Source organism: Phalacrocorax aristotelis, chromosome 3 (genome assembly GCF_949628215.1).
Source record: "Phalacrocorax aristotelis chromosome 3, bGulAri2.1, whole genome shotgun sequence".
Lineage (NCBI taxonomy): Eukaryota > Metazoa > Chordata > Aves > Suliformes > Phalacrocoracidae > Phalacrocorax > Phalacrocorax aristotelis.
In genome coordinates this window covers 48,349,934-48,377,874 of record NC_134278.1, presented here as the reverse complement: position 1 = coordinate 48,377,874, position 27,941 = coordinate 48,349,934, and positions in this window count along the sequence as shown.

Below are 27,941 nucleotides of genomic sequence, written 5' to 3'. Positions count from 1 at the left end.
AGCATGGAAAATTTGTTCCGTGAGCACATCTGTTCTTTTTCAATGCATCTGCTTAAGAGTTTTTCTCTGCACAAAAAAGTACATGACTTTCAGTAAGCGTAGAGTGCTGTAACAAAGTATAATAGGCTGGTTTGTAATACTTTCCACAGTTGTACCAGAAGCAAGGTAATTATTAGATTCCCAGGGTTCATTTTGGTTTAAAATCATACTTCTGCCTCAATAAGTATTGAATAATGAGCCCCAAACCCCCAAGTCTAAATATGATTCTGCCCTGAGTTTTTAAATCTTGTTTTTATATTGGTGCAGAGTTTAACAGAAATCCTAGACTACTGTGACTTCTGCTTGAATGAAGGCTACTCTGCTGTGTGTGCTGAAGGAGGATTAGAGAAAAGTGGTATTAATAAACTATGAAGAAGTTAAAATAAAACTGCAGGCTAGAAGAACAACAGAGTACAAAATCAGCAAGACAAAGCCTATACATTTTACATCTGTACAGCTCAGAATATGAAATAGGTGTGCAGTGCCTGGGATGCCCACCTATGAAAGTGAACATTGCTGATTAGCTATGATCATTGCCACCGCATTTGCTAACATCTCAGGCAAAGGCAGAAAGATGAGTGCTCTTAGCCCTTAATGAATTCAAAGGGTGCTAAAGACAGAATTTTCGGAAGGCTTCTCTCGTGGGACTGGTGCTAGCATAGGCAAGTCCAGTAGCATGTCCACAGTATCCTTACTCTTTTAAGTTTTAAAGTAATAGATGGAAAAATAAGACTGAGCTACAGAAAAGGGACATTTCTGAAGTTCAAAGTGTGTATGGGTCTATTTCTGGAAAGAACTGTTTCCAAAACAGTGTTTCAACATTGGATCAAACTGTAATGTATCCATGTCTTAGCCTGTATCTCCATATATTTTTAACTGAAATTGAGAAAATGAAAACTGTTTAAAATGTTCCACCTAGGCAGTAACAGCATACATTTTGTCATAGTATTGACCGCTAGAGTAGTGAATAAAGCAGACACCTATACATGGAAATGCCACACGGGAAAACCATAAGCTGTTCCACAAACCTTTATATAGTATAGATGCATTATTCTATAGGTAAATTTCTGTAATATGGTGAAGACAGAACACTAGAGAGAGAGAGGAAGTGGTATGGGACCATGCTGTTTTGTGTTAACCTCTTCTCTGTTTCTGTCCAGAAAGAAACTAGGAGCTATGGCAAATCATTGGCTTCTGCCAGAGAAAATTTAATGGAACAAACAGAGGGTGTTTTTGGTGTAAACCAGAAGAAAACAAGCAGGCTTTACAATGCTCATGTTCTTGTGGACACAGATCTGGTTGCCATCTTGCCTTTAACTGCTGTGAAAAGCAGAACAGCATACCTGAAAAAGGACTTCAACCGCACCAGTCCTTGCACCAGCTGAATTACCAAGGTAAGCATGATGCGTAGAATTAATTTTCAGCTTTCAGTCCCCCTGCATGTGGCTTTTGAACAGGAGTCAATACGTTTTAGAGATCCAGAGGGGAACAAAGGAGGTCAGTTGGGGGCCTTCGTTTAATGTTAATGGCACCAATAAGCTACTACTATAATTATAAAATCACTTTAAGTAAATGTATTAGGTTTACATGCTTTTTCTACTAGAATCATAGAATTGTTTAGGATGGAAAAGACCCTTAAGATCATCAAGTACAACCATTAATGTAACATTGCCGAGTCCACCACTAAACGATGTCCCTAAGCACCGCATCTACATGCCTTTTAAATACCTCGAGGCACGGTGACTCAACCATTTCCCTGGGCAGCCTGTTCCAATGCTTGACAACCCTTTTATGGAAGAAATTTTCTAGTATCCATTCTAAACCTCCTCTGGTGCAACTTGAGGCATAATTAATATGCTAATCTCCCTCTCTTGGGTTATAAGCAGAGGTCTGTCATGGTGAGGCAGAAGCCAGGGGCAGGGACAGAGGCTGTGTTGTAGAACCCACATGATGTGTCACAAAGGGTTATTGGATGCTGGTCAAATTTAGGAAAATAAAGCAATTATGGCTTTTCTACTGAGGTTTTGAAGTCTTTTCAGAGAAATTCCTACATATATCTATAACATATGATATGGTTTGTTTTTCTGCAGAAATAAAAATTGAGATGAACTTGCAAAGGATTATTTTCAAAGTATTCTGGTTTTTTTTGTTTGTTTGTTCATTTTCCTGGAAGGGTTATCAATCCTTGTTTCTTCTTCCTTCTTCCCCACATCAAATTTGAAGCAGTTCAACTGTTCTCTGAACAGTATCTAAAGTAAATTTAAGGACTAATAGGTGTAAAATTGTACCACCTTAGTGGTGCCAATAAAATCCTAAAATCCCCTAGCATTTTAACCAGACCTATCTGTAAGTGTTTATTTGCATGTTCATTTTCTGTATAGGACACTTTTGCATTTCATCAGCTTTGTCCTTGTTAAGATTATAGTAATTTAATTGCTTTGTTAAAATTATATTTTACCTTTTCTCATATTAATTTAAATGGTTATAGAGATTCAGTAACTGTGTTTATGAAGCAGTTGGTATGGGTCTCTGGGCAGCAGGAATCTACTTTAATCTGAAGATTAAGTCTGTTATATCTTTTCTAAAGATTCATCAGAAACAGTTTATAATTTGTGGCTGATGATGCAAAGTCAAGACTGTAACTAAAACAGTTTAGACAGAAATTGAGTCGGGCCCTTTTCCGCAGAACAGTGCAATTCTGTCAAGATCAAAACACTTCATAACATTGATTTTGATTTTGTCAGTGTGTTCTTTGAAGGGAGAAGGAATAAGGGGAAGAAAGGAGTCCCAAAAATGCTAAAATACACTGGGTTTATATTTTATAAATGAAATACATTACTAGTTCCTTTTCAAACTACCTATCGATTTATGTATTTCTTGCATTATCTATTATAATATAAAGTGCAGTCAAAATGGAGAAGGAATACTTAGATGTAAAGCTACATTTTTTGTAGATATTAATTTTGTGAAATTAAGTTATATTTTTTAAAGAAAAATGCATTTAGAAATATGGAAATCTACCGTGATTTGATTTTCTGCAGTATCCTCTTAGCTCTAACTCATATCTATGGTTGTATCTATATTATGAAAGTACATTCGAATGGTAGAAATTGTATTTTTACGTATGTTTATTTTTAAGATTGAACTTCTAATAGAACAAGAATAGAAACTGCCATTATGGAACATTAAGGGGTGAGAGACCCTGATACCTATCACTTTCCACAAAATATGTTTCAACTTTGAAACACCACAAAACCTTGTATATCTTCTATTACTGCTTTCTGCTAAATGAGTTAATAGACTGATCCTTATATTCTCCCCTGCACATAACAACACACATTCTAAAATATCTTCAGTGCTAAAGAAATATTTTTTTAAAACTAAATGTAAGCATCTATATGAAACTTCCCTTTCAAAATTTAGTGGATTCTGATTTTGCTACCAGATAGGTGCATCTACATTAGCTTTTTAGTTTGGACCGCAGATTATTTTTCAATCAATTCTCTCAAATGTTTCCTTTCTCACATTTGGTTTTCATCACGGAGTGGTATCAGAGACCACAAATTGGATGCCTTTCAGATGAAATTAAAGCTGAAAAATATATGTGAAGAGTACATTCCATGTAATGGCTAATAGACACTCAGTCCTTGGTGTAGGGTATAAAGAGACAAAACCACCCTAACTGACATGCACCCATTTTTAAACAGGACAGAAAGGAGGACCCTGGGAACTACTGACCTGTCAGCCTCACCTCTGTGCCTGGGAAGATCATGGAACAGATCCTCCTAGAAACTATGCTAAGGTACATGGAGGACAGGGAGGTAACTCTAGACAACCAGCATGGCTTCACCAAGGGCAAGTCCTATCTGACCAACCTAATGGACTTTTATGATGGAGTGACTGCATCAGTGGACAAGGGAAGAGCTACAGGTGTTGCCCATCTGGACTTCCATAAGGCCTTTGACATGGTCTCCCACAGCATCCTTCTCTCTAAACTGGGGAGATATGGAGTTGATGGGTACTCTGTTCAGTGGATGAGGAATTGAGTGGGTGGTCACATCCAGAGGGTAGTGGTCAATGGCTCAATGTCCAGATGGAGACAGGTGACAAGTGGTGTCTCTCAGGTGTCTGTAATGGGATAAGTACTGTTTAATATCTTCATCAATGACATAGTGGGATTGAGTACACCCTCAACAGGTTTGCAGGTGACACCAAGCTGAGTGGTGCAGTTGACACACCAGAAGGATGGGATGTCATCCAAAGAGACCTGGACAAGTGCGAGAGATGGGCCTGTGAGAACCTTGTGAGGTTCAACAAGGCCAAGTGCAAGGGCCTCCACCTGGGTCGGGGCAACCCCCAGTATCAATACAGGCTGTGGGATGAAGGGATTGAGAGAAGCCCTGCAGAGAAAGACTTGGGGGTACTGGTGGATGAAAAGCTAGACATGAGCCAACAATGTGCGCTTGCAGCCCAGAAGGGCAGCTGTATCCTGGGCCGCATCAAAAGAAGCATGGCCAGCAGGTTGAGGGAGGTGATTCTGCCCCTCTACTCTGCTCTGGTGAGACCCTACTTGGAGTACTGCATCCAGCTCTGGAGCCCTCAGCACAAGAAGGACATGGACCTGTTGGAGCATGTTCAGAGGAGGGCCACAAAAATGATCAGTGGCGTGGAGCACCTCTCCTATGAAGAAAAGCCAAGAGAGTTGGGTTTGTTTAGCCTGGAGAAGAGAAGGCTCCCAGGAGACCTTACTGCAGCCTTTCAGTATTAAAGAGGGCTTTTAAGAAAGACGGGGACAAACTTTTTAGCAGGGCCTGTAGCGATAGGACAAGGGGTAATGTTTTTAAACTAAATGAGGGTTCATTTAGATGATGAGGGTGGTGAAACACTGGCACAGGTTTCCTAGAGAGGTGGTAGATGCTCCATCCCTGGAAACATTCAAGGTCAGGTTGGATGGGGCTCTGAGCAACCAGATCTAGTCGAAGCTGTCCCTGTTTATTGCAGGGAGATTGGACTATGTGACCTTTAAAGGTCCCTTCCAACCCAAACTATTCCATGATTCTATGAAATGCATGTATTGTGGATGTTGACTACTCAGCACCAACTTTATTGATCCACATATCTGCTCCTACTCCTAATTGCTACTAGGTTACTTGTTAATGTAGCTGTACCCATAGGCATCATGATGCTGAATTTCTTTCATAAATCATTTCTTTGCCATTTTAGAAGTACTACACCTGGAATTTCTACTTTTCCTGAAGTATTTTTATTCCTCTTTCAGAACACTTCTGTTCTGATTGTTAGAAAGTTTACTTCCCCCAATTTTATGATGGATGCTCCCACGATCAGTTAATTTCTGTTCGTTGATGTACTAATATAGCCTACACAGGTCCTCTCTTTCCCTGAGATATAACCTTTAACATACAGATGAAGAAAGTCACGTCCTCTTTCAGTAACCTTTTTGTTAAACTATACTAGCAAAGCTGTTCTATACATGTGTATATATTTTTATTTAAATTGAAGTAAAGATTGGTAGGATCTGAACAATTACTGCATTTTTAAACATTTCATTAAATAAACCATTATATCTTCCATTATAGCTCTGTAATCATGACAACACAGAGATGGAAAGTGCCTTTCATTTTTCTTATTCTTTGTTGCCATGGGTATAGTTTTAACGACCATTCTAAATTACTGCAGTACTTCATTAAATTGTTCAATTCTTATTAGATTTTATTAAAATTTTCACAATAATTGGTCTTTAAAACCATTTGAAAAATAATTTTGTATTTTAAGATTTAAGTGTCTGTAAAAGAAAATACAGTTAAGAAGCTAAGATCTGTGTTTTACCTTAAAACTGGCATTCTGGGGGTGGGGGGATGGAGGTTATGTGTATGTTCAGCTCTAATGCTAAGAAACACTGGAAAAAAAGACCCTTCAAACTTGCATTCATAACACAGGACTTCCATTTCATAACAGTTGTTTTCAGAATGTGCTTTCTGTCCCTTAGAATATTTAAGATTTCTGAGAAATATTAAAAATAAAAATTCAAACTCTTTTTAAACAGGTATTGGAAGATAAAACAATCTTATTGAAGAAAAAAAAAGGGGGCTTTTGTTCTTCTAACCCCCCTTTAATTGATACAAGTGCTTTTTTTGTCATGCTGTGAATGCTGTTGCTAAATGCCGTGTTTGATTTTCTCACTTTAACAAAATCCTGAGGCCATTTCAGAGTCTCAGGTATTGAACTGTCCTTTGGATTTTGTGAACAGGAATTTGAGGCTCTTGGTATCACAGCATGAACTGATTTACTTGTTTTATTCTGACATTCAGATTAGTATTGGGTAGGCTGAGTTTAAAAATTTTCTTCTTTCACTTCAAAACAATATAAGGCCCAGAGACACCAGGCTTGTCTCTGGTAAGTGCCTCAGGAACATGCAGGTCTGTCTCTGTGCATGCCCGGAACAGCCTCCTCCATGGCACAAGTGAGTAGTTTAGCACTTGCCTCATGCTATTCCCAACTGGATTTTCATAATTTCCCACTTTGCTCTCATGTAACACAGCAGCTACAGCTGCGAGCTCCTCAAAAGATGTGGAATGGTATTTTTATCTTGAGCACAATGTTCAGGGTGAAAAACTCAGGAGAGGGAAACGTTAGCTCTGGTCTCCCTTCCAAAGGAAGTAACTTATCTTCCTACTACAGTCAAAACAAGTATTTAGAGCAGGACAGGAATACTGGTCTCCCGATTGTTAGGTCAATACCTATGTCACTGCTCCTTCCTACTTGTATGTAGGAAGGATATACTTGTATATGTATATGTATGTATATATACTTGTATATGTATGCTCCTTCCTACTTGTTCTCCTTCAAGCTCAAGGAGTCCTGGATTCATTGCCATGCAGTGACAATTTATTTGGTAAAGTTACCATTCCTATTTCAGATAGCCTATAACTTCAAGGAGAAAGCTAAAGTATTATTCTAGAAAAAAAAGATAGGTTCACCTGTTTTACTCCCTATGATCTAAACCCAGAATGCTAAAAAAGGTAACACTAAATATGTTATTTTTACAATACTCCAACATCTTAGAAGATTTCAGTCATGGTATTGGAATATTTGAACAGCTGGCATTGATAATGTTGGCAAGAGTATGCCAATGAGAAAAAAGACAAGGTATATTTGATTCTACACTGCTATGAAAATGACTTGCATTTTTCTACCAGATGTGTATTTCAGTAAGACATAAGAAGCGAGCCAAATTGTTTTATCTGAATGTCTCAGGAGTGCTTAATGCTGTAGCCTATGCATCATACCCTAATCTACTTTGGGAGTGGCTGTATGCTACGCTGCTTCCAGTCCTTCCTCACCCTTTCATATGTGGGAACATGTAAGTGTATAGTGGGCCATGACAACATTTATATGTTCAGGAGTTCACCAAAGGAAAAATATTTTGCCATTCTGCCTTACCATCTCTGTTTCACTTACAGCATTGCCCCGCTTCCAAACAGCCTGACAATAATACGTACAGTTTAAATTAATGACAAGAGAAATATTTTTTATTTGTGAATGGTTGTGATGGCTTTTCTTTAGGATTTTTTAATAAAGGAATAAATATATGCAGCTCACACGTGACTTTGGCCATCATAATCCTGTTCAACTGTACCCAGTTTGATACCGAAAGCCCTTCCCCAAGTCAACAAGCTTATTAACTTCCCCTATATTAAAGCAGACTCACATATGTGGAAGGGAATGTGCCTTCAGCTACAGCATTTATATGCCTCTGCCAGAAGTTACCATTCACCTGTGTCCTCGAATGCTGCAGAAGGAGCCCAGACCACAGCAGAGAAGCTGCAAAGATTTTGGAGTAAATTTTACCTGTGCAACCAACTGCAGGCAGCAGCCTCCTGCTGCTGGAGATGAGAGCTTCCCCTCCACTTGAATCACCAGTTCTAGATAAATTCTGGAAGAGCTTTGTGGCCTCAGGTGACTTTTCTGATACCCTGAAAGATTACTGTGGTCCCACACCAGGTAAGAATCTGAGGAGGAAAAGGCTGTTTTAAAGCTGTCCCTTCTACTTTCCTTAGGGTTTGTAATCAGAAGTAGTTACAACTACTTTTTAAAATGGGAAACTGGAAGTCTTTCACAGGACACACATAGGAAAGTATTAGGTGTTATGGCTCATAGTAAAAGCCTCCTCAGCATCTGTTTAGTGTTCATTTTCTCATATGTCTGTCTATCTGCTTTTAACAACTAGATCATCATAATGAACCACACCTTGATCTGCAATGCCTGTATTTGTTATGCTATTTTACTCATTAAATGAATACGGGCTACAAGTCTTTACCCCAGAGTACATCTTGAGTATTTTGCTTAATGTGATTTGCTTTTAATATGCACTCTTATGTTTGCTTGTAGCCTTTTACTTTCACATTTAAAAATGATCACAGCCTAAACCAGGATAGCTGAAAACCACATGATTATTCTTTTTCAAATGCAGAGCCATCAGAGTCCTCTCCTGCAGAGGGCTGATAAGTGCTTTAAATTTTTCAAATATGGTAGAAATTGTGGCCTTTCCCCTTTAGCCTTGATTAGGGTTGGGTTTTAACACATGCTGCCTCTGTATGTTCTGTGATTAGATTGTCCTTGGACAAGCGCATCCAGCGTGTGCTAGGCAGGTCAGTGATCAGCTTTCCACAGGGAAAAGAACAAAACCAGGAAATATTCATAATTCATTGTGATCATACATTTAAGAGTACTCTAGAGATATCTGTTGTTTGTGGGCATTTATTCTAGTCTTATTATTATTATTTTACAATTTGATCTTTGTGTCTGTCATTACCATATGCTTTGGTTATTTTAAGGCATTAGTATTTCCTGCCTTTGTATACACAAGCCAGAATTTAATTTTCACCATATTTGCCTGTACAAATATTTTGTTCTTTCAAGCAATGTTCTCAGGGCTAAGAAAATATTCTCTATTTAAAAATAATAAATGAGGCCGAGACATGATCTTGAACTTAACAAGAACTTCTGAATATTAACAGCATAAGACACTTTTCTGCAAGATTTTAACTGCATTTTCTACATTGCAGTGAAGTAAATACACATGGGCATGCTGCTATATAAATATTTACAACACACCATTATCAATTATAGAATGGTCACTTATTTTTCCTAACTTTTCTACCCCTAAATTGTGTTCAAAGATCTCTATATTATATTCTCAACCTGCAGGCTCATGTGCGTAGCTGAACACTGAGGAATGAAATTTGTCTTTCTGCAGGGATCTAATCTAATTCCTATGCAACACAAGTCCTATTTAAACTTGACTTCAGAAAGCTTAAAATTTCACAGAGTCACAGAACAGTTGATACTGGAAGGAACCTCTAGAGGCCATCTAATCCAATCCCCTTCTACAAAACAGGGTTGACTAAAGCTGGTTGCTTCAGGTTGTGGACAGTTGGGTTTTGAATATCTCCAGGGAAGGAGACTCCACAACCTCTCTGTGCAATCTGTTTCAGTGTTCAGTCATCCTCACAATAAAAAGACTTTTTCTTATGTTTTAACAGAATTTCCTGTATTTCAGTTTGTGCCCATTGTCTCTTGCTCTTGCACTGGATACCACTGAGAAGAGTTAGGCTTCATGTCCTTTACTCCCTGCTGTGGTGGGTTGACCTTGGCTGGCTGCCAGGTGCCCACCAAGGCACTCTATCAGTCCCCCTCCTCAACAGGACAGGGAAAGAAAATAGAATGAAAAAACTCGTGGGACGAGATAAGGACAGGGAGATCACTCAGCAATTATAGTCACAGGCAAAACAGATGGGGAAATGAATTTAATTTATTACCAATCAAATCAGAGTTGGATAATGAGAAATAAGAACAAAGCTAAAAACAGCTTCCCCCCGCCCCTCCCTCTTTCCTGGACTCATCTTCACTCCTGACTTCCTTACCTCCTCCAAGTGGTGCAGGGGGATGGGAAATGGGTGGTGCAGTAAGTCCATAAAACCTTGTCTCTGACACTTCTTCCTCCTCACTCTCTTTCCTGGTTCCAGTGTGGGATCTCTTCCATGGGGTAGTCCTTCATGAACTTCTCTAATGTAGGTCCTTCCCATGGGCCGCAATTCTTTGCAAACTGCTCCAGCATGGGTCCTTTCCACAGGGTGCAGCTCTTCAGGAATGGACTGCTCCAGTATGGATCCCCCTCAGAGTCACAAGGTCTACCAGAAAACCTGCTCTGGCATGGGCTTCTCTCCACAGGTCACAGTTCCTGCCAGGAGCCTGCCCCAGTATGGGCTTTTCAAGGGGTCACAACTTCCTTCAAGGGCTGCAGAGACGATATCTGCTCCACCATATCCTCCATAGTCTGCAGGGGGACAACGTGCATAACCATGGTCTTCACAGGCTGCAGGGGAATCTCTGCTCCGGCACCTGGAGTACCTCCTCCCTCTCTTCACTCACCTTGGTGTCTGTAGAGTTATTTCTCTCAAATATCCTCACTACTCTCTCCCAACTGCTGTTGCACAGCATTTTTTTACCTTTTCTTAAATATGTTATCACAGAGGAACTACCAACATCACGGATTGGCTCAGCTTTGGCCAGTGATTGGTCCATCTTGGAACTAGCTGGAACTGGCTCTGCCTAACATGGGGCAGCTTCTGGCATCTTCTCACAGAAACCACCCCTGCAGCCCCACTGCTACCAAAACCTTGCCACATAAACCCAATACATATGCTTCATGTATGAACATAAACATTGATCAGATCCTCCTGAACCTTTTCTTCTTGAGGCTGATCAACGCCAGCTCTCTCAGCTTTCCCTTGCATGTTAGGTTCTCCAATCCCTTAATCATCTTCGTGGTTCTTTGCTGGATTTGCCCCAGTATGTCCCTGTCTCTCTTGGACTGGGAGGCCAAGTACTGGACACAGAACTGCAGGTGTGGCTCATCAGGGTTGAGCAAAGGGGAGAGCTCACTTCCTTTGTCTTTCTGGTTGTGCTCTTCCTAATACAGCCCAGGCAGCTGCTGGCCTTTGTAGCTGCAAGGGCACATTGTTGGCTCATGTTCAACTTTGTGTCCAGCAGGAACACCAGCTCCTTCTCTGCCAAGCTGCTTTCAAGCCTTCAACCCCCAGCATATACAGTGGCATGAGGTTGTTCCTTCCCAGGTGCAGAATATTGAAATTCCCTTTGTAAAACTTCCTGAGATCCTAGTCATTCCATTTCTGCAGTCTGTCTAGTTATCTCTGAACGACAGCACAAGTAATTGATGTATCAACCACCCCACCCCCCCAGTTTTGTATTAGCTGCAAATGTGCTGAGAGTGCACTCTGTCCCATCATCCAGATCATTAATGAAAAAATACTGAATAGTACTAGCCCCTGTATTGACCTCTAGAATTACGCCTTATTTTATCTGTAATGTTTGGAAATTGTTTCCAGGAGGATTTTCTCCACCACTTTCCTAGGGTTCAAGATTAGGCAGATAAACGTGTAGTTTCCTGGCTCTTTCTACTTGTCCTTCTTGTAGGTAAAAGTGCCATTTGCTTTCTTCCAGCCCTCAGCAACCTCCCTTGATCACCATGACCTTTCAAAAGTAATAGAGAGAATCCTCACTGTGACACTGGCCAGCTCCCTCAGTACTTGTGGGTGCATTCCATCAGGTCCCACAGGTGTGTACGTCCATTTTTTTCACATTCCCTAATCTGATTGTCTTCTACTGAGGAGAAGTCTTCCTTGCTCCAGAATTTACCACTGATTTGGTCTCAGGGACCTGGCATTACTGAGGGCAAATCTTATCAGTAAAGACCAAGGTGGAGAATGCATTGAGTATCTCAGCCTTCTTCATGGTCTTTGTCACCAGGTGCCCTGCCCCATTCAGCAGTGGATCCACATTTTTCTTCATCTTTTTTTTGCTGCTAATATACCTGTACAAGCCCGTCTTGCTACCCTTCACATCCCTTACCAGATTAAACTCCAAATGGATTTGGCTTTCCTAATATCAGGATGGGGCCCTCTTTAGCTCTTTCATTGATTACAAGGCCTGTCTTGTTCACATTCCCCAGCACTCTCTGCTTTCCAACCTGGGCTGCCTCTTCCTCACTTGACTCGGGTAGCCATCTCCTTTCTTCACCATTCCTAGTAAAAAAAAAAATAAAATCCATGGACCTCATATTGGCCAGACTAATCTTGGGATCCACGTGACTCTGCCTTGGATTTAACAGTCATTTCAACATGAAGCATTGGACAAGAGTGCAGGTTTTTTTCTGATTGAGGCTTTGAAGGCCACTGTCTGTTTTGGTTTCCAAAACTTTGAAGACTGTTGTCTCATTAAAACTTTGAAGACCACTGCATTACAACATTTTTTTCTTTTCAGAAAGTACCGTTCAGAATCTATTTAATAAGATGGAAATTTTAAAATACTAAAGACTTTTTAAAAGAAATGTTCAAAAATGTCCATCTTTAAACATCGAATATTAAAACTGAAACCTGCTTCAGTGCTTTTCCTGATCTGTGAATTCATGAACCATCCAGTAAAGAGGATGAGCTTCTGATTACATTGGAACTGTTTTCTTCACAATTGTAAAGAAAGGTTCGGAATATTTCTGGAAGTGCTTTACATAAAGACTTTGGGTTTTTATGAAGTTCAAAATCCTCCCTGTTCATCCTGCTCTCCAACATGGATTTCTGAAGTGGGTTTTGAATCAGAGACTTTCAGTTTTCCAGTTGTCTGCTAATAGAGACTCCTCTTCATTCCTGAAGCATTTTTCCTTCATGGACAACTTGCAGTTGGTTCTCTATCCTGTAATGAATTTCAGTGTGTTCTTCAGCATACAAAATGAACTAATCCTTAATGGTTTTCTTCTGTTCAGGTGTCCTGTCCTAAGTATTAAAATTAGTGAAGGTGAATAATGCCATTGAAGCCCAGTGATTCAACCTGATACACACCTTTTATAATCATACTACCATGTCAGATCATAACATCTTTTTAGATACTTTCACCTTCCTGTGTGTACGTGTTTTCCTTGCTGTGTTTACTGCTGTGGTCCATCATTTGCATACTTTTTTACTCTGTCTTCCTGAAGCAGAATGCAGAAATACTGATAAATATAGATTTGCTCAAACAGTTTTTGAAGAATAATATTTTTTGTTAAATTATGTCTTCAATTCAACAGCTACATTATTCATCTCTGTGCTGCTTCCTTTTAAGCCACAAGGAATAATCCTATTTTATGCAGAGGAATAAAGAGTACAACAATAGAATCATAGACTCATTTAACTGTTTGGGTCAGAAGGAACCTTTAAAAATCATCTAGTCCAACTCCCTGTCATGGTCAGGGGTGTCTTTCACTAGATCAGGTTGCTCAAAACCCCATCCAACCAGATCTTGAACACTGAATATATTGTTTATGTGTCAGTAATAACAGCATATCATATGTGAGCTTGTCAGTGTAGAGCAATTCTTTTTCTATTTAAAAGGCAAGGTACTTTGTAAGTATTTCCTGGGGGTGGGAGGGAAGGAAACTCTTGATATTAAATATACTCAAAGAGTTTATTACTCAAAGATGATGTGTAAGGAAAATTCTTTTGTGTGTACAACAATAGACTTTCTCTTGTAACTACCATAATGTTCCCCAGTTTCTGATTATTTGCTAAACAATAAATATTTGGGCAGAAGTTAATTGTTTCTGTTCAAACATTTGACACATTCTTCATTACTTTTAGAGCATATGAGCTTTTCACCCAGCCACTGTAACAATTAAGACTGATAAAATCACTAGATGTTTTGTAAACATTCAGTTTATCTATATTGAGTTTGGCAACATCTTAAAGGTCTTCTGTCAGATTCATTCACTGTTTAATTATTTGTTGTTGATACTGAATAACAGTATGATCGTTGTCATTTGTCTGTACACGCTATTGCAAACACAGATTTTTCATTGTATGGCTGGTGGTTCCAAGAAGGTTTCCACTAAGTGAACAGGAAAGATAATAACATTTCATGAAAGTCTGCAGTTTCCCTGTGAAATAAAACCACTATTTTCTTATGATTCATGAAGAAAAGCAATGAATACTGTAACTGATGAGCAAATACTCTGCTTTGTTATACTCAAATTTATTCTGCTTTTCTTGATAATTATGGCTCCTAACCAAACAAACCAGGTTACATTTTGAGGATTAGAATTGTGACTTCTTGCTGGACTATTTCTAAACAAAACCTTACAAGACATAAGAGAGTTGCCTTCGTTAAAGATAATACATAAGTAGCATATGCAAAGTGCCTCTAGTAGTTTGGATTCTGTGATTCAGCTGCGGAGTCTTGTTACATTTTGTATTTTAACAACTTGTCTGAGAAAGTAGGTAATGTGTGATATCTTCTTTGATTAGCTCATTAGGACAGAAGACATGGAAAGATAATACTGCATGATGGTAATTGTGCTGGTAATTTATAAGCCATCTATATCCTCACCTTATCTTTTACCTGTAAAGTAAAGCTGACTTCTCAAGGGATAAAGCCTAGTCCTCTTTACTACCTTTCTGCTTTACAAGCAGAATATAACTTTTTGGACTGTATCAGCAGTGAGGTTCATAGCGAAACTTGTAGTTGAATATTTTAACTAGATTTTTTAATGGAGGGACAACCCATGTTTTAATCTATTTTCATCCTTTGCCATGGTTTAATCTCACCTGGCAACTAAGCACCACACAGCCATTTGCTCACTCCTCTCCTGGTGGGATAGGGTAGATAATCAGAAGAGTAAAAGTGAAAAACCCTCGTGGGTTGACATAAGAACTATTTATAATTAAAATATAATAATATTAATTTATTAATAATTATTATTATAAAAGATTATACAAAGCAAGTGATGCATGATGCAATTGCTCACCACCTGCCAACTGATGCCCAGCCAGTCCTGAGCAGTGATCACTGTCCCTCAGCCAGCTGCCCCCAGTTTATACACTGAGCGTGATCTTATATGGTGTGGAATATGCCTTTGGCCAGTTTGGGTCAGCTCTCCTGGCTATACTCCCAGCTTCTTGTGCATCTTTTTGCTGGCAGAGTATGGGAAGCTGAAAAGTCCTTGACTTAGTATAAACACTACTTAGCAACAACTAAAACATCAGTGTGTTATCCTAAATCCAAAACACAACACTATACCAGCTACTAGGAAGAAAAATAACTCTATCCTAGCTGAAACTTATAACTATCTGAAGGGGGGATGTCAAAGGGATGGGGTCAGACTCTTTTCAGTGGTGCCCAATGCCAGGACAAGGGGCGATGGGCACAAGTTGGAACACAGGAAGTTCCGTCTCAATATGAGAAAAAACTTCTTTCCTGTGAGGGTGCCAGAGCAGTGGCACAGGCTGCCCAGGGAGGCTGTAGAATCTCCTTCTCCGGAGATATTCAAAACCTGCCTGGACACGATCCTGTGCCCCCTGCTCTAGGTGTCCCTGGTCAAGCAGAGGTGTTGGACAAGATGATCTCTAGAGGTCCCTTCCAATCCCTACCATTCTGTGAGTCTGTGATTCTGTGAAAACTTTTATCATAGGAATAAGTAAACCAGATATAAATACAGCACACGAGTGTCTAAGTATGGAGCATGCTAAGTAGGCAAAGATTCTTCTTAGTGGGTGATGTATGTGCCTTTCCCCTCATGTGCATACCTTTCATCACACATAGATGGTTGATTTAGTTATACACACCATCTATACCATAGACTCTATTTTAAAATTTACCCTGTTGTTAACTGGAAACGGAGAGAAGCACAAAAAGCTGGGGATTTGAGATCCTTATTTTCAATCCATACCAGTATCCACCTTTTGTATCTCTGATCCTCTTCCCTACAAAGAAAGAAGATGAGGTATAGATCTCCTTTCTGTAGTCGCTTCCTTGTTCCATTTCCATCTTTCCCTCTAAATTGAAAAATACCTTTTGATGAAAGGACCTTTCTCTGCAAACGCGGCTTGTTCCTTTTCAGGAAAGAAAAGTGTATAACGCCATTCAGTTTGAATGTTAATAGAAAACAATTAATCTGCCTTCTGGGTCAATTTCTGTACTTTTTGGCTTTCTACACAAGTGTACTTGCAGTCCTTTTCAGCTGGGGCTTCTAATGCCTGGACCCCTGAGCAGATTTTCATCACAACTCTAAAACGGTGAGACAGCAATGGAAATTGCCTTGATAATTCTCATTTACTTGATCACATAGGTGTTGTGAGGCTTAAATGATTAATACTTACAAAACACTTCAAAATCCTTAGTTTAAATGATAAGGTGACAGCTCTTAAAATCTGGGACATGTCTTGAAATCCTAGAGAATATTACCTAATACATAAAACATTGCCTATGTGTTATTTGAAACTACTTCAGATAATGAGGTGTTTTTACCTGGTTATAGAAATCCTGTTAAATGCAAAATAGTAACAACAGGTCTGCCTGGGTGCAGGTGGTGAGAGAATTTTGTACTTGAAGGTCTCTGAAATGTGTACTCAGTACATGTACTCAGCAACAGTGAGACTTAAATGGGCTACCTCTGTTCCCTCAGAATGACTCATAACCTTATCTGAAACACATTTGCTGCAGTGATCTAGGGTTGCTTATTACTGGGAGAGCTCAGTGTGAAAAGATTAAATCACTGTGTGCTGCAGTAGTCCTTTCATACAAGTTAAAACTGCTGTGACTCATGATAGGAAGCAGGGTATATTAATCTGGGCAGAACTATGTTAATGTACTGCTTCTGCTGTACTCGGACCAGTAGGAAGATGTTTTATAATAAGGGGAGTTTCACCTCCTTCTTTCTCCCCTCCCATCACAGAAATTTTTCTAGCTCTTTAGGCACTTTCCCTAGCTACTGCCAGGGATCTGCTGTTTCTCTTGGCTGTGTGTTGGTAGCAGCTGACAGCATTCAGGCTTTTTTGTTCTCATTTTGATAACATTCTTCTTTCCATACTCTACTGCAATGTTGACAATACAGTTTTCAAGAGCTGGGCTGGTTATCTTAACGTTATGCATTGTATGCACCGATGAAGAAGACAGCATATGCAGGATTCACCTCACCTAGCTTCAGAAGTGTGCATCTGAAATTGTTAACTCCCCTTACAGACCCCTTACAGAAAGGCATGGTTACAATTCTGATAACGAATGTATATTCAGGCCTTCACTTAATGATGAGGTGAACCACTTTTTAGAAGTACTTCTAGAAGGAATTTAGAGGAAATCTAGACAATTAAATCCTAGGGATTGGACTAGATGACCTTTAAAGGTCCCTTCCAACCCAAATTATTCTATGATTCTATCAAATTTTAGTCATATGCCTCCCACCCTAATGATAAAAATGATTGTGTGGCTCTGTGGTGTGTTGCCCGTTGCCCAAGGAGATCAGCCATGTCTTATATATATCTGCCTCAGTATTCCTATTTGTGCATTTTCATGAAAATTGTGATTCTGAAACTGAAAACATTGATAAAGAAAACACTGGGTAATGACAGGGTGTGGGAGCATACAGTGTATTTGTGCTTGTGCTGAAAGACCAATGTTCCCGTGGTGAAGCTGGGCTCTTTTTTTTTCAATATTATCCCCCATATCCAAGATGCTATGACTTCAAGAGAAAAAAAATTTTGATTTTAGGAATTTTGATTTTAGGAATTTGCTGGTATTTTTCCAAGTGTGTGACAACATTTAGCTGTTATTGTTTATTTTGGCAGTATTTGACACTGGAATTTTCCATAACTGAATTCACAGCAGGGCTTGCTGTTACACGTATAATCTTGTTGGACTCATTTGCCTCTAACTGGAGTAAACTACCTTCGTCTAATACCTTGGCACATCTCAAAGAGGTTTTGTAGGTCTTCTGTATTTTTAATACTTAGATTCTATCCTTAGGATGGATTTCTTATCAGCGTGCCATCATTATCTTGCCAGGTAAATGACAGCCAAGTCTATTTTACACTTCCTTTTGATCCTCACACTGCAGTCTCTTATCCTGGGTAATGACCTCTATTATATACAATTTTGAACGCCACATATCTTAATGAAGTTAAAATGGTTTGCATCTCTAGGTTAGCTATGGTATATTAGCATTTGCAATGACTTCCAATGAATGTTGTCCACATTTTTCCGGCAGATGGGGTTGATTTTTTTCATGCTCTACTCGTATGACCTGTAGTCTTGCAACAGGCACCTTTGAAGTCTCATATTGATTTTAAGGCGCTTAACAAATTACAAAGTCCAACACCTGAAATGTCTCTTAACATTTCTTCCTGACCTTCCATTGTCTTATATTTCCAGCCATTTAAGCAGAGCTATAGCTGATGATTATATGTCACGGTGGCAGTCCTTTTGAAAAGTTCCCCTTTTTTACCTTATCTGGGTGGCAGAAACAGCAGCTTTAAAGGGATTTATGTTTCATTGCAATTCAATCATGTTTTGAGTGACAACAGCAGCCAAAACTCAAGCATATTATTTCCAATTTGGTGCCTTCTTTCTTGTTTCTTATTGTAACTCTGTGTATGCTGTTTCTCAGACCTACCCTGGATGTCTTGATAGCTTGCAGTGTAGACCTTAGAAATAGAACTTAACCCACCTAACAGTAGATATGCATGCATAATATTATGTTCTCCTACTAATTCAATATGAAATTGTTTCACACTAGTAATAATTAATACTTGGTGTTCATAGATATAATTTCTTGAAGAAATTGTAAACCAGACCTTTTGAAACAGAATAAAGACAGCAGCTGTAATATTGTACTTAATCAATTAGTATGCTTATAGTAAGGCATCTTATTTAAAATTACTACAATTTTCCTTCTTGCTGCAAATTCGCAACAGTTAATTAATAGGCAAAGATCTGGGTAAGTGGCTAGGAACATAGATCAGGATACACAGACAACACAGAGAGTAGTCTAAACATTACACTATGCAGGGACACTCACCAGCTTTTCCTCTCTGTCTCTGTGAAGCTTGAGTCTGCTGCACAGTGAGTTATCTTTGCAGTACAGGGAGGTTGAACATGCATGCAGGTAATACATGTATGTCTGCACTGGAGCCTAAAAGGTTACTGGGATACTCAAGGGACTGCAAAAGATTTGGAACCTCTTTTGTATCCCTTCAGAATACAGAGGTATAAAATTTCAGCTGCTCACCCTAGCATAAGTATTGTTTTAAAAAACAAGGGATATGGTAATTTAAAAGAAAACACAATATCTGTGTGCAGCCAGAACCCATAGTTTTGTGGTAGCCTCATGAAAAGCCCCAGCATCTCTTACATCCTCGACGGTCTTGGTAGATGGGACTCCCAACATTGGAAAGCCTGAGACATGTCTGCATTTGCACAGCCACAGAAGTTTAACTGCCTGATAATATTTAACTTAATTTTTAAAAGTCTTTTCAGAATTAGATGGATTGTACCAACCATTCTTGGAATTGTGAAATTGTACACAGATGCAGTCATTCTGCCCGTAGTCCTCTTCTAACTCTGCTTCTTAAAGAGAATTTTCTTTCTATAATGTAGGCGAGATTTCTTATAATACAGATTATGCTTTTCTTTCACATTTTTTTTAAATTATGATAGAAAAAATTGCAATGAGAAAATTTCTCTTCCACAGGTGTTTACTTCTAGGTATCTCTTAGTCTGATGTGTCATTTATGAATCAGAGAAAATTTCTTCTGTTCGTCATCTCAAGTGTTCCATCCAGCTATCCATATTTTTCACTGGTTGTGATCACTCTAAAATAGAATATCTCTATTAATACACTCTTTCTTCTATAACAGCTCTGTGAAGTCAGATAGTGTCACCACATGGAAAGCTAAGAAAAGGAGTTTGAATACAGTCTGAAAAATAAAGTTTCCTAAAACACTTGGAAAATATTTTCGTTTTCAGAATGAAAGTAGGTAACAGAGATTTACATTTTTTTGCAGGGTAATGGTTTTTAGGGTCTTAAGGCACCTTTGAAAATGTTACTTCTAGGGACTTGAGTAGAAGGTGTGCACGAAGTGTATGTGGAGAACTGAAACCAACTCTCCCTCCATTGGGGGGTTTAAAATTAAATGAGACTTTTTTTTTAATGTTGAAGTCTGACTTTATCTCTTGATTTCCTTATTAATTATATATATCACATACATTTGCTGGGTCACGTTGCCTTCAAATTCTACACAGAAGTGAAAGGCTGATTTAACATTTTTCCTGCCTTTTCTATATTTTAAAATTTTACATTAAAATTCAGGTGGTTTTTTTAACTAATATTTTATGGTCCATATTTTGCCCTTCTAAAGTTATGCTTCTTTCAGATTAAGTTGTTTATGATTACTTCTCCCCACCCCCATCCCATTTCCAAATAGTCATTACTTTTTGCTGTGTGCCTTTCACCTTCTTGAGTAAAATCCAATCCTGCTGTGCAGGTCAACAGCTTTCCTGAGAGACAGAAACTGCTGATTATCTTTCCCACATTAATCTCAGTCATATACTGATTACACTCTTCTCTCTGATTGCTCTGGTCCATCCTGCATTTCTCCCTGAAAACTCAAATGACCCTTGGGCCTCATCTGCTAGTTAAAAGCATTAGTGGCAACGAGATCGCTAGATCTTAAGTTTGTTATTCTTTCTAGAAACAGTGTCAGAACCTTTATATGAATAACATGTGAGCAAAATTCCTGTATTCAGGTTTAATTGCTGCTGCAAAAGCAATATCTGATTTCCTTTTAAAGCTATTGACAGCAACCTTCACGCATTTGCTAATAAAATCTCTACTTCATATATCAGAGGAGTGCAGTGACTAATCAACACTGGTAGTATTCAGGCTAGTTAATTAAAAGACTGATTTCTCAATAAAAAATTTCAAACACTTTCTGCTTACTTTTTGTTTTGCCTTTGTGGCTTAATTATGCAAATACAAATCCACCTTCAATAACCACTTTTGTCCATCATCCAAAGCTCACAAAGTCCTTGATGACCTCAACTTTTACAATAAATGCCCTGCAGGCAGCTTGATAAGTAGGACTTTACAGAATAAATTCACGGTGTTAATTAGCATCCTCACTGAAATGTTGTTGTTTTTCCTTGCAAAATCAAGCTTTAGTAGTCTGGACAATAACAAAACTACACAAGACAATCCAGTCCCACTATTGAGAGTATTTTTAAACCAAGCTGTCTACTGACACAGTTTACATAGCCTCCTCTATGAGGGATGCGTTCATTCTCCTGTTCTCCAGGAGAAAATATGAATGAAATAATTCAGGACCCATTCCAATTGCCTGTTGCACATCTAGTTTAAGGTTAAGTAGTGTGCAAAGAAGCATGGAGTCTATACAATATTTTGGATGTTAAATAAATTAAATATAAGAACAGTTATAGGATACAGGTTCCTGTTGTTGGGAAAATGTGATCTTTCTGTCTGAACCATACACTTGCCACTATTTCTGTAAGGGCAGGCAGCAGAAGGTGCGGCCATAGAGGCTGGATATTTGCGATTTCCACACACTGTTCCAGGGTGCAGAATCCAAGCAGATTCCAAATAGTGTGCATTAGACTAGAGAAAAACAAGTATGAATGGCTTTTGTTGCTGCAGCCGTCATAACTTTTTTTCCAACAGATATGTTGCCAGATGCCACCAACCACACTGTCAGATTCTTCAGTGGGAGCCCATCAGCCGTATGCAGCATATCAGGACATTCTGCAGGGATTTCTAATATGCACAGTGCAATATGCATTTTCCTGTCAGGACATTTTACCATACAAATTATAGAAAAGATCCTAGAGGCACTTTTTGGACTGAGAAATATTCTATTTCCCATCTTAAGACTATCACATCTTCTTGATGTTTCAGTACTTCTGTTCACCCTATCCAACATGAAAAGGGAGAAAGATGAGCAGTTCTTATCATTCCTAGACAAGAATGAGTTAAATGAAGTAAATTTGGAAGCAATGAAATCTTTGGCTTGTTCCTGTAGAATCTGAAGATTTGTGCATGTATCACCTGATTTTCAGTAAGGACTCTTCTAAGCATTGCTTATGTGTACAAGCCAACAACCTTCTCCTTGTGTTCCTGTTTCATGTTACTAAATAACGCAGTTACTGTCATCAAAAGGCCAGTAGGCATTGATCTGTTGATCTCCCAAAGTGATTAGCAACATGAAATTTGCTAATAGGATTTGCCTGGAACGTCACTGAAAAGCAGAAAGGCCAGCTCCACCTGTGTAAAAATTTAATGTGGAAGGTCTGTCACATCCAAAATGTGACTGCTTAGTTCTCAAGGTGAATAATACTGATATCGCTACTTTGCACGGATGTTGCTTATAGCTATTCTTGCAGTGAATGCAGATTATCCTTCATTACCGTAACACAAGTTGGCAGTGCTAAATTCTTCCATATGAAAAATTTAATGACAATACTTAGATGAACTGGTCTCAGTGGGGTTATGAAGACTTGCTAATTTTGTTGTGAAAATGTTTGAAAAAACACTAAGGTTAAGTAAACTGGATTTCAATATAATAATGAAAACCTGTTAAAACATGTGCTCTAGTATAAGTTTTCTATTTCTCATTCAAGTGGAAATTTGAAAAAGAGATCATGTGTACCTGTTTTCGTGTGTGTGAGAGAGAGAAAGGAAGAGAAGGATTTGATTGAGGGAGGATTTACTGGAAAGAACAAAGTTTGTCTTTTTGCACAGATTAATTTCATAGGACACTTTCCATGATGAATGAAACTAAAGGAAATGAAACTTTTCCACTCATTTCTTGTAATAGCATTTAGGTTGTGATTGACTCTGTTGGTAAGGTGGCTGTAGGATGGAATGTGATGAAGAAATAATGTTTTCCCAACATTTCATATACTGTCAAGAAATTCCTCCTTAAAATTTATGACACTTAGACAACTGTGATTTTTAACTGAATGTGTTGAAATGGTTCTCCACCAAACAGAATATTTAAACTGTGAAATTTACACAATAATAGTTTGATTTACATATTTATTAGTTTAATTTAATTTGCTGCAAACAAAATGTTCTAATCTGGTTTCAGGATAATCTCTAACCTTCTGTTGTTCTTCAGTTAGTTCACACACATAAGCACACACGTACAGGCCTTTGTCTACATTTCATAGACTGTGTTTGCTTTTTTCTCAAAACACATTTCTCATTTCCAAGAAAGAGATATACTGTGGGAAATCCCAAGAAAGAAAAAGAAAATAGTGATCTTTTCCAGTTTTTTTGTTTGATTGTTCTACATTTTGTTGTTGTTATTGTTGTTATTGTTGTATTGTTGACTAGAACATAGTCACAGAAGTTCTTTTTAGTCATAAATGCATGGATTTTGAAAGTAAACTCCTCATTTGCTTTCACAGAAGGCTAGGCTTGTCATCTTGGACACCTTTGCACTACAGTTTTCTCTTGTGAATGAGGTGTCCTAGCCTTCTTTGTGCAGTGTGAAAGGGTAGGAGGAATTCAGCTTGGAATGAGGTCAGCATATCAAGGGAGGAACTCCATAACCACCACCACCACCACTGACAGGAACCTGTCTCTGTGGTCAGGCACATCTTTCCCCTCCTCCAGGACTGCACTTCGATTTGCTTGCTGCATACAAGAGAGCTGAGCAACGCTTATGCTTTCCCAAGAAGAAGGTGTCTCTATCCTTTAGCATCTAAAAGTACATTTGTATGGTTTTTAGTAGGCAGATGTAAGTAGATCTAATTACCTCACGCAAAGTGTCATGATAAATGTAGCTACAAAGTGTGTAGGAAGAAGCTGGTTTGCATATAGCAGTCTTGGAGCATGGATGGACCAGGATCAGCACTCAAAAAGCTTTATTGCTATTTGGATCCGTCTCTCCATCTGTATTAGTCCTCCATTTGCACAAAAGTTCTGGTCTCATGGGAAAACTGAGTATAAAGGCATCTTTACAGAGTATCTAAGTTAATCAAGTCTAAAGAACATAACCTTACGATAAAGTCCAATTGTCCCACTCAACACTGAAGGATTCCTAAGACACTTTGAGCGGAAACATATACCCCACAGGAATAATCCTGCTAGCGAAGAACTGGCCCTTTGCGTGGAGGGTAGAACCTTAGAAACAAAAAGAAAGACAGATGTTTCATTGTTTGAATGACCTTATTACCCTGGGAGATTTAGACAACAATCAAGAGGAGCTGAAATATGAAAAAAAAAAAAAAAGTTATTTAAAGGAACAAGGTATAAAGTAATATATTTAATCAGAAATATGTAAGTGTATTCTGAATATTCTAGGAAAAAAACCCCACAGTTTTTGAGAAGAAAATTCTTCTCCTGTAAATTCATCATAAGAGTTCAATAACTAAATTAATGTCATGACAAGGACTTCAGGTGTCAGGATTTCCTGCAAAGGAAATTATTTTATCCTCAACCCAGAAATCAGAGGTTATGATGGGAGACAGTGCAAGCTTGATGATTAAAAGAGGATCCAGGTAAAACTGTTTCTGAAACCTAATGCAAATTTTCTAATGAAATGACAAAGCTATCTTTCCTTTAGAAAGTGTTTCTGACAAAGTTCCATATTTGAGGTTAATGACATGTCTACCTGGTTGGAGTTTCTGAAAAAATGAAAAGTTGACTGAGGACATGATGTATGAAAAAAGGAAACAAGAACCAAACCAGTTACAAATAGCTGCCACCATGTTGGCAGAACTGCTGAATAATAATATTTGAGTGAAAGAAACCCTCTGTACATGGTTATATGCTCTGCATGCCAAGCTCCACTGTAGTCAGTGGAAACGTTACCTCCAATTTCAGAGGGCATTGGAAAAGTCAAGAGCTTTCAGTGTAATTATAAGAGGGTGGTAGATATGCAGTGTAGACTATTCAAATATAGCAGAAGATCACTCTAGGAACTTCAATCTGCCATGTAGATGGCAAGTGGCATGTGTTTCTACTTACATATTTTGAATACCTTCATGTTGAGACTACAGAGAAAAACAGTTTCTAAACTTCAGGGAAATTAATCACAGGTTCATTGCAATCTCTTTCCTGCAAGGAATTGACCTAATTTCTGTAGGTAGGCGATGTGATAAAGCATGCTTTTAATAGTCCTTATAAGAATTGGTTCCTACCAGCTAATAACTGTTATTGGTACCAATGACTATAACTACTGCTGCCTGCTTTCATGAAGATACTTATGAAAGGGACTGCAGCCTTATGGGACATCACCATACTCTTTTTTCCACCCAGTGTTTATTGGGTGGAACAAAATAAGCAATTAACTTTTTCAGGAAACTCTTGTCTCTTGATATGTAGAGGAGTTTCACAGAAACAAGTGCCTTTAACATTACTTGCAGCAAAAGGTGACTTTTTGTAAATATGGTAAGGAATAGTTAGTGTACAAAAGATTTTCCCAGACAGTTTAAGACTGTTTCTCCAAAGACTGTGAGGAACACAGATTTGAATATAGTGAGTCATAGAGCAGAAGTATGCGGAAAACTGGAGAGAGGGTAGAAAAGTTTTTGTGAGCAGCCTCTGAAAGATTAGTCCCCGTGTTATAAATGTTATTCTACTGCTCCGTCATACACACTGTTAAAGAAGGTGTCAATCCTAAAACACCGTTCGAGTGTAAGAGTGTCAGGCAATATTGTTCTTTCCTCTATTCTCATTGAGTAAGTCTGGGTCTGCTAAATGTCAAATCCTATTGATTCCAGTAGGTATTTATATGTGAATATCCAATTCACTGGAATAATTTCTTTTTTTCCTTGCCTGTCAAAGACATTTAGATAGTGGAAATATAACCTGAAACTGTTTTCATGGCATTTTTATGTCATAGTCTCTAAAATCCTGCAAAAGAACCATCTCTGCCTGTGGCTCAGTTTCCCCATTCTAATTGTTTGTCATACTGTATCAGCTGTCCTAATTACGCTATTGCTTCTGCCTACAAACATTGGCTCATGTATCCCCAGATCATCATGATTTCCACGCTACTCCTACCACTCTTTAGTTATATATATCTTTAGCGGCTTTAAACAAAATATCAGTCTCTTCTCTCTCCACTTCCCTTCCAAAAAGAGCAGAAAAAGATGTAATGAAAAACTTATGATACATTTGCTACCTTGGATATGTTAATATGCCCTATATTTCCAAGATTATTTTCAAATCTTGCCCATTCTTGTTTATTTTAAGAATATTCTACATGTCAGTCCTCCCTTACATAACCAGATTTTGCCAATTTATCAGACTTGTTTTATCTGCAGGTTGTCTCTTATGTCAGCCTACAAAATAACATGTATACAATACTGTTTTATATATAGTAATACAGTAATGCATTTTTAAAATATACTGACTGTACAATAAAATAATTGTGTGTGGCCAATATAGCTTTCAGCTTGTATCGAAAACAGAAGCCGCCAATGTGTTTATTATATTTCTGTTGAAGATGTGATGTGTGTATATAAGCCACATTCTCTTTCTTAAATCTCTTGACCAAAAGTCAGTTCTCCTTATCTTTTATGAGTGAATATATATGGGAATTGTAATCAGGCAGAGTGAAATTGCAGCACTGTGAAGTTGTAGCCTGAGCATCTCTCCAGTTCCTGCCTAATCCCCACAAGAGGGGCCATAGAGGTTTCTGGGGACTTGATCACAGGCATGTCTTTTTGCAGGAAGCTTGAAATCATTATAAGAATAACAGACTTCTGTTGGCTAGCTTGAAGGCATAACGCGACTGAGGGTTGCAACTGCATTGAAGATTTCAGTGTAGAATGCTGCAAGAATTAATCTAAATGAGGAAAAGGGTTTTTTTTTTTTTGTAAATATAGGAAATTACAGGCAAAATATAAGCACAAATGTTGCATTTCTCTTCACATTCCTAGTGCAGGGAACAATAAAATTATGTATTTAGAAAATCTACTGCAAATACATGGTGTTTAGCTAATTGTAGATGTCTTGTGAGGTGGTGTGATTTCCCAAACCAACATCCAATTATATATTTTTACTCACACTAATGACAAATTCAAGAGAGCTGGAAAATTTTTCCAGTAAAAAGTGAAGTGGGAGAGTGAGTATGAAATAGGGTTGTTTGCCAGTGGGTAGCTTACTTTCAATCCCAGCTGGAGGGAACAGTGAAATAATGCAATTCCAAATGCCCTTTTGCTGGGTTTTCGATTTCTTTTTGCTGTCTATCCTTAGCTGGATGTCTGGTAATGCAAGTTCAGCTGTTACTTCCTATACTTGCATCATTATAAAGAGGATGTTCAGTGATTAAAAATGTTTGAAGCAGACAATAGATGAGGGGTGAAAAGTAATCGGATGAGGGTATCGCTCAATGCAGACTTTTATATTACTAAGGAAAAGAGCATTTGTTTTTGATCACCCACAGACAAAAGCTTTTGGCTTATTTCTTCTCTTCCTATTTTTATTACTCCTTGTGTATCTTAGATGTTTTATTGTTTGTTGAAAATCACAGTTTTTTTCATTTCTTTGATGTCAGTGTCAATGAGGCACAGAATGTGTTAATATAATTGTTATCTTGTTTTAGATAAAGATGGATTTGCAACTACTAATTGTCTGTAAGGAATATAATAGCCATTGTAGCTTGTTGCTCATGATACTTCTGAGCAAAAAATTATTAAGGATTTTGAGATTTTTTGAGAAAATGTGCTGCAGCATAGTGTGGTTATGCTTTATGGTTTTATTTATAAGGGTTCCAACTGATATACTTTGGTTTGCATACTTATCAAATCCTATGGAATCTGGAATGTACAGATAAAGCTACAGCTACTTTTGGGAAGAAAAGCCTAGACAATGACTGAGCAATCAAACCTATAGTTAATCATATATCTTTTAAAACTTTTATTATTCTAACCCCTTAAACATCATAAACCCAATGCCATATAAAGTGCGATGATGATTTCTGAACAGTTTGAGAACCTCAAGCTTCGGCAAAGGTAATATCAATTACTTTGGCTTA